This window comes from Vicia villosa, linkage group LG1 (assembly GCF_029867415.1).
Source record: "Vicia villosa cultivar HV-30 ecotype Madison, WI linkage group LG1, Vvil1.0, whole genome shotgun sequence".
NCBI classification, from domain to species: domain Eukaryota; kingdom Viridiplantae; phylum Streptophyta; class Magnoliopsida; order Fabales; family Fabaceae; genus Vicia; species Vicia villosa.
Window position 1 is genome coordinate 175,411,841 of NC_081180.1, and position 8,869 is coordinate 175,420,709.

An 8,869-nucleotide genomic window follows, 5' to 3' on the forward strand; every position below is an offset into this window, starting at 1 on the left:
GAACGACTACCATTTGTCAATTGCTAGGGGAACAAACTGTCTTCTGCCGGGGAAGACTGCCATTTGTCGACCCTGTCATGAAGGAAAGTGAGCAAACTGTCTTCTGCTGAAAGAGACTGCCATTTGCTGTTTTTGTTGGGGAATCTGAACTATCTTCTGGACGAAGACTATCATTCGCTGACTCCGCTGGGGAATCATTTGTCGATCTGCTGGCAGATTCTGAATTTTTCTTTGACGAAAAAGTGGCATCTCTCGACCTTGCTGGGGAAATACCAAACCTGTAGGGAATTCCAAAATGCGAAGCAGACTATCTTATCTGAAGAAGACTGTTGAATGTCGCTCTGCAGGAGAATCTCGGCTGAGGAATTCCAAAAGTGAACAAACTATCTCCTTGAGGGAGACAACCATTTGTTGACTTGCTTGGGGAGATCCTTGTGTATGAACTGTTGTCTCGAAGGAAAAAGTTTCTCCGGAACTTGCAGGGGAAACTTGAGTTCATGCCTCAATGACTCGGGCATTCAAAGGATCAAAGCCTGATTCGGCTATGCAATTATGATGTAATGTATGCATGAATATTATGACAATGATAAAATGTAAAGTGAATGTAAAACGGAATTGTCGCGGATTTAAAATCCTAAAATACGACTTGAATTCTTGTTGATCAGAAGATGTCCTCTTCTTGTAATTCGAACTCTGTTGGGAATACCTGGTTACCAGTCGTCCGCTGTCCGAAGTAAGTAATATGAATTGGAGTAAAGATCCGTCATTGGGAGATGTTCGCAAAGCGACCTCATGGGGAAAACTTGGTTCCCGGAGTCTCAACCGTTCTCGGAGCAACTGTTTGCATTCTTCCTATTGTTTGTAAACCTCAGAAAGAAATTTCACCTTTATTTTGCAAGTAAATTCATTTTATTTTTGTGAAAACATTTGTTTCAAGAAAATGACTGTTTAAATTTAAAATGCATTTCAAGAAACTGAATAAGACTAGATTGCAAAGAAAAGCACAAGGCTCAAATTATTATATATGGAATGGTAATCAGCCAAATGCTTGATTCCATGGAGTATTTACAAAGTTGGAAATTGGTAATTTTCGGGAAAAGGGCTACGATGAAACGTGACGACTGTTATCTCTCCCTTCCACTCCAAGTTGCGCTGTATTCGTGCTTCGTAGAAGATGACCTGCTGATGATGAATACTCCGCTATGGATTTTGAATGATCAAGTTTGTCCTGAACACAGTTACTTGCCATATATCCCTAACTTTTGCGTAAACTACCCCTTTCGGGTTTTAAGTCTACCGGGATTGATTATTTATTTTTTATGTCTCTAACTTTTGCCTGAATCGCCCTTTCGGGTTTTCGATTCACCGAGACGCTCTTTTTTGCCTAAGCCGCTCTTTGCGAGTTTTCAACTTAGCGAGCTGTTCTTTTTTAATTATTTAGGCGAAGTATTTCTTGACTGCGTCGACGTTCACAGGACGGGTGAATTCTTCTCCATCCATAGTCGTGAGTATTAAGGCTCCTCCTGAGAAAACTCTCTTGACCACATAGGGGCCGTCATAATTGGGAGTCCATTTCCCTCTCGAATCTGTGAGAAAAGATTGAATCTTTTTGAGTACAAGGTCGCCTTCTTTGATTGTGCGAGGTCGAACCTTTTTGTCGAAAGCTTTCTTCATTCTTTGTTGATATAGCTGTCCGTGGCATAAAGCTGTCATGCGCTTTTCTTCGATTAAGTTCAATTCATCGAATCTGCTTTGACACCACTCGGCTTCTGTTAACTTTGCTTCCATCAAAACTCTCATTGATGGAATCTCAACCTCTATAGGTAGGACTGCCTCCATGCCATATACAAGGGAGAAAGGAGTTGCTCCAGTCGAAGTACGTACTGATGTACGGTAACCATGAAGAGCATACGGGAGCATTTCATGCCAATCCTTGTAAGTGATGACCATCTTCTGAATGATTTTCTTGATGTTTTTGTTAGCTGCTTCTACAGCTCCATTCATCTTTGGTCTATAAGGAGATGAGTTGTGATGTTCAATCTTGAATTCTTCACAAAGCTCCTTCATCATTTTGTTATTCAAATTTGACCCATTGTCAGTGATTATCTTGCTAGGAATGCCGTAGCGACAGATGATGTGATTCTTGATAAACCTGACGACAACTTGTCTTGTAACGTTTGCATATGAAGCTGCTTCAACCCATTTGGTGAAATAGTCTATGGCTACCAAGATGAAGCGATGTCCGTTGGACGCTTTTGGTTCGATCATTCCAATCATGTCGATTCCCCACATGGAGAAAGGCCAAGGGGAAGAGAGTATGTTGAGAAGAGATGGTGGCACATGAATTCTATCGGCGTAGATCTGACATTTGTGACACCTCTTTGCGTACTGGTAGCAATCTGACTCCATTGTCAGCCAATAATATCCTGCTCTCAGTATTTTCCTTGTCATGGTATGTCCATTGGTGTGAGTACCAAAGGAACCTTCATGTATTTCTCTCATGAGTACTTCTGCTTCTTTCCTGTCAACGCATCTGAGCAGAACCATGTCGAAGTTTTTCTTGTACAGAACATCTTCATTCAGGAAGAATCTACAAGCTAACTTTCTCAAAGTCTTTCTATCTTTCTTTGACGCCCCAAGAGGGTACTCTTGTTTTTGAAGAAAGTTCTTGATGTCGTGATACCACGGTTTGTCGTCGATGATCGCTTCTACTGTGAAAACATGAGCGGGCCTATCCAGGCGCATAACATCGATCCGAGGAATGTCATTCCAATGATTTATCCTAATCATGGAAGAGAGTGTGGCTAATGCATTAGCCAAGTTGTTTTCTTCACGAGGAATGTGATGAAAATCTACCCTGTCGAAGAATGGTAATAATCTTCTCGCGTAGTCTTTGTAAGGAATTAGCCCTGGTTGGCGTGTTTCCCATTCTCCTTTGATTTGATTGATGACCAAAGCAGAATCTCCGTATACATCCAAGTGTTTGATTCTTAGATCCACGGCTTCTTCGAGACCCATGATGCAAGCTTCATATTCGGCCTCATTGTTTGTGCATTTGAAAGTTAATATGGCAGTAAATGGAATATGGGTACCCTGAGGTGTAACAATGATTGCCCCAATTCCTCGTCCATAAGCATTGACAGCTCCGTCAAAGATTAAGCCCCACTGGGATCCTATCTCAGGTCCTTCGTCTGGTAGTGGCTCGTCGTAATCTTTCATCTTGAGGTACATGACGTCCTCGTCCGGAAAGTCGAAACTGGTTGATTCATGACCATTGAGTGGGTGGTGAGCCAGGTGCTCAGCTAGAATGCTTCCTTTCACGGCTTTCTGTGCGTGATACTCAATGTCATATTCTGATAACAACATCTGCCAACGGGCAATTCTCCCGGTTAAAGCAGGCTTCTCAAAGATGTACTTGATTGGATCCATATGAGAGATCAAACAAGTAGTATGTCGAATCATGTACTGGCGGAGACGCTTGGCAGCCCAGGCCAAAGCACAACACGTCTTCTCGAGCATGGAGTAGCGGGATTCACAATCAGTGAATTTCTTGCTCAGGTAGTAGATGGCATGCTCTTTTCTCTTTGTCTCGTCTTGCTGTCCAAGGACACAACCCATGGAGTCTTCTAAGACGGTTAAGTACATTATCAAAGGTCTTCCTTCCACTGGAGGAGACAGGATGGGTGGTTCGAGCAGATATTCCTTAATGCTGTCGAACGCTTTCTGACAATCGTCTGTCCAGACGCAACTTTGATTTTTCCGTAGAAGTTTGAAAATAGGAGCGCAAGTTGCAGTCATGAGATATATGAATCTCGAGATGTAATTCAGACGTCCAAGAAATCCTCTAACTTGTTTCTCGGTTCTGGGCGAAGGCATTTCTTGAATTGCCTTGACTTTGTCTGGATCTACTTCAATTCCTCGTTTGCTGACAATGAAACCAAGGAGTTTTCCTGAATAGACACCAAAGGTACACTTGTTGGGGTTCAGGCGAAGCTGAAACTTCCGTAAGCGTTGAAATAACTTTGTCAAATTTTGTATGTGATCTTCTTCATTTTCTGATTTGGCAATCATATCGTCCACATAGACTTCCACTTCTTTATGCATCATGTCGTGGAAAAGCGTAGTCATGGCTCTTTGATAAGTCGCCCCTGCGTTCTTTAGTCCAAAAGGCATAACACGATAGCAGAACGTGCCCCAGGGGGTGATGAAAGCTGTTTTTTCCATGTCTTTAGGTGCCATTTGGATTTGGTTGTATCCTGAAAATCCGTCCATGAATGAGAAAACTTTGGATTTTGTTGTACTGTCTACCAACATATCAATATGTGGTAAAGGAAAATCATCCTTAGGGCTAGCTTTGTTCAAATCTCTGTAGTCGACGCACATGCGGACTTTTCCGTCTTTCTTAGGAACGGGAACAATGTTAGCTAACCACTGAGGGTATTCTGAAGTGACGAGGAAACCTGCGTTGATCTGCTTTTGAACTTCCTCTTAGATTTTCATGGCCATCTCCGGATGAGTTCTTCTTAATTTTTGCTTGACCGGAGGGCATTCTGCTTTTAATGGCAAGTGATGCTCCACTATACTGGTATCCAACCCTGGCATATCTTGATAAGACCAAGCGAAGACATCTGAGAATTCTTTGAGCAGCTGTATCAAACTCTCTCTGATCTCTGAACTGAGCGAAGCTCCAATCTTAACCTCTTTTCTGTTTCCATCGGAACCAAGGTTAATGATCTCTAGAGGCTCATTGTATGGCTGAATGGCCTCTTCCTTTTGTTGAAGTAACCGTGAAATTTCCTTTGATATTTCTTCGTCTTCTTCTTCCTCTGCCTCGAATACAGGAAACTCAAAGCTTGGAGAAGTCATACGGTCGTTCGTTTCAACGGGGTATTTTATGATTAATCTGCATATGTGTGATAAGTTTTATTTAGACAACGAGGGAAGACTCGGTGTATGCAGTTAATGAAATATTTTGATGTTTTTTTAGGGTGTTTTTTAGGATTACCAATTTCCGAAAAAAAGAAAAGGAAAAACTAAACGAAGGAACAGAATGACATTTTTATTTATTGACAGTCATTTCTTGAAACAAAGACCCTATAAAACAAAACTCTATTGCTTTGGGCGAAGCAAAGAGGGACATTTTCCTAAGAAATAGTAAAATGCAAAGCCCTATGAAACATCTCTTCACCCTGGGCTATGGTGAGAGGACAAAATAACGGTGAAAGTTCCTACTTAGGAGTGCGAACAACAGTTGAAACTTCAACAGCTGTCCAATAGTGGCGAACCCCATTGTGCACTAAGTAATCTGGAACCTTAGGCTTAAGCTGGCCTGTGGTAGGTCTTGATTTACCAACCACTGTCTTTGCAACACTCAGACGATCTTCTTCTACTTCAGCAGACTGAGCGGTGTGAGCATACCCATTTCCAAGTGGAGTATGTCGGTTTTTCTTTTGAGGAAACTTCCAATCTTCTGAATGGAGAGACTCGTTGTCGGAGACACTTTCGAGATCATCCTCTTCTGTATTTTGGTCTTGCTCTTCTCCCAAGATGGCATTGACTAGATATGTGAACTCTAGATCCGTAGCCTCGGAAGGTGACTTGGGGATATAATCCTCAATGATGATTTCACCAGTCGATGATGATGAATAGCAAGGGTTATACATCTCTTTTGGCTGAGAGAGGTACTCATAATCAATGTTCCATCCAGTTGGAACAATATCTTCAAGAGAGATTCTTGAACTTTCAGGAGCGGAGTATTTTACCATGTAGTCGAATTTTCCGCTTGGTTCTCCTAATGTATCCCAAGTCTCTTCGGGGATAGGAGGAACTTCTTCTGATGAACCATGACTTCTGGTGGTGAAGCTGTCAGTAACTTCATCCCTGCTTGGTTGAGTCTTACTTTCAGATCCTTTAGTCGGATAACAGCAAGGTGGATCAGACTCTGGTAGGGAGATATATCCTGCTCTGTTAAGGTAGGATAACCACTCCTCTTCATCGGTGTTTTCCGTACCGATGGTATTGACTGTTTGTTGAACAGGTTGAAGAAAACCTCCACTGCAGAAAGTTTCTTGAATAGGGAGAACTACTTCAATTCCTGGAATAGTTTTTGATGATGTTGGAAAGAATCCAACTCCTGTTCTGTTCTTGTTGTTGGTAGGAATATTAATGTGCCCCCAACCACTGGTAGTGCCATCCTTTACAACTTGGATTGCATCTTTGTATGAAGAGATAGACGCTGCTTTCTCCTTTCCTTTGTCCAAGGAAAGTGCTTGGAATTTAGTTCCAACAACTTCTTTTGGTTCTATGTCGGAGAATGATGACAGGTTGCTGACGATCAGAGCTCGTTCTCCACATACGGTTACCAATTTGTCATTTCTTATGAACTTCAGTTTCTGATGAAGTGTTGAAGTAATTGCCCCAGCCTCATGAATCCATGGGCGACCTAGCAAACAACTGTATTGTGCTGGAATGTCCATAACTTGGAAAGTGATTTTGAACGTCTGAGGTCCAATAGTTATGGGAAGATCTACTTCTCCGAAAACTGACTTTCTTGATCCATCAAATGCTTTGACGATGACATGACTTTTTCTTAGAGGGTAATCTTCGAAAGATAATCTTGATAATGTTGATTTAGGCATGACGTTGAGAGAGGATCCATTGTCTATTAGGACTCCTGTGAGTGTATCACCCATGCAGCCAACTGAGATGTGAAGTGGAAGATTGTGGTCCACTCCTTCTTCAGGAAGATCTTCGTCACAGAAACTTAGGTTAGTTCCGGCGGAGATGTTGGCAACGATGTTGTTGAATTGGCTTATTGTAACACTTGGTTCTACGAAAGCTTGTTCCAAAACTTTCTGTAGAGCTTCCCTATGAGCTTCAGAACTCAATAGCAGGGAAAGAACAGAAATCCTAGACGGAGTATGTAGTAATTGATCTACAATGTTGTATTCACTCCTCTGGATTAACTTCAAGATCTCATCATTTTCTTTCGCTTGAACAGCATTGGTCGGATGATTGTCTTGCCTATGTGGTACTTCCTCCGAAGGTTTCTCCACATTTTCTGTTGTTCTGTTGAAGACTCGTCCACTTCTGGTGACTCGACTAACATCAGCAATGTTGACAACAGACGGTAATGGTATTTCCTTACCATTTTCAATGAATGTAGCATTGTACTTGTATGGTATAGCCTTGCTGGACTCATACGGTACAGGACCTGGTAAGTAGATGACTAGTGGTGCAACCGCTGTCTTCCTGCTATCATACTTAACTTGCATAGGTTCAACTTGATTAATTTGAGGAGATACGGTAAAGACTTCGTCATCTTCTCTGTTGGCAAGAACAGTAATGGTATTGTCATCCATCAGCTTTTGAATGTCGTTGCGAACACGCAAACATCCTCGTGAATTTCTTCGACAGATTTCGCATCTACTGTAAGCGTGGAAATCTGTTCCAAAGTAGGCAAGTCCATTTAAAGTTTTGTGGAACCTGACTACCGATCCTTCAAGGTCTTCAACTTTGTAGATTTTGTATTCTCCTGGACATCCTTGAACCATGTTGATGTCATGTTCAGTTCTGACTCGGATATGTTGAATCCATCCCAAGTCCATTTGTTCTTGTAATGCAGCTTGAACTATGGCACATCCTTGATTATTCTTTGGACAAATTTCACATGTGAAGTAGTTGTGAGGTGGTACATGACCGTACCCAGCTTGTCTAGCGTGCATCTTGACAAGATTTTCCCCTATCTGACGAATGTCGTAGATTTGAATGACGTTGGGGTGTTGATCTATCAGATTTACTGAAGCTTCTTTATGCTGCGGCAAAGGATTTGCTTGGACGTTTGGATTAGTATCTTTGAAGGATAGCATTCCGCTCTTCACTAATCGTTGGACGTCAATCTTGAAAGGGAAACAGTTCTCAATATTGTGACCTGGTGCCCCCTGATGATAGGGACAAGATTGGTCAGCCTTATACCATGGTGAGGAACTATTTGTAGGATTTGGAGGACTCCTTGTCTGAATGAGTCCTTTTGCCAGTAATGTTGGAAACAATTCTGCATACGGCATTGGTACGGGGTCAAAGGCAGGATACCTTGGAGCCCGATTGTTGTAATTTGGAGGTCGAACCTGCTGCTGAGGTTGCTGCGACCTTTGTTGAATTTGTTGTTGCGAAACCTGAGGTTGATAAGCTGGCGCTGAGTTAACAACCGGAGTTATTGCTGCAACTTGAGGTTGGAATTTCTTCTTGATTTTGTGCAAGACATTGCTGACATCTTGATCCTTTTTCTTCTGGAAAGAACTTCCATACTTCCTTGGACCAATAGAAGATTCTGGTTCTTTGTTCAAGCGTCCTTCTCGAACTGCTTCTTCTAAACGCACACCCATGTTTACCATCTCGGTAAAGTCACTTGGTGCACTTGCAACCATTCGTCCGTAGTAAAATGGACTCAAAGTTTTGAGATAGATTTTTGTCATTTCTTTCTCTTCAAGTGGTGGACAAATTTGAGCAGCAACTTCACGCCATCTCTGAGCGTATTCCTTGAAGCTTTCTCTATCCTTTTGAGTCATGGCCCGGAGTTGATCTCTGTCGGGAGCCATATCCAGATTGTACTTATACTGTTTGACGAAGGCCTCTCCGAGGTCTCGAAAAGTACGAATCTCTGAACTGTCCAAGTTCATGTACCATTTGAGTGCAGCACCAGTCAGGCTGTCTTGAAAATAATGAATGAGCAATTGTTGATTATCAGTCTGAGTTGACATTCTTCGAGCGTACATCACAAGATGACTTTGTGGGCATGAATTCCCTTTATACTTCTCGAATTCTGGTACTTTGAATTTGTGAGGAATCTTAACATTTGGAACCAGACAGA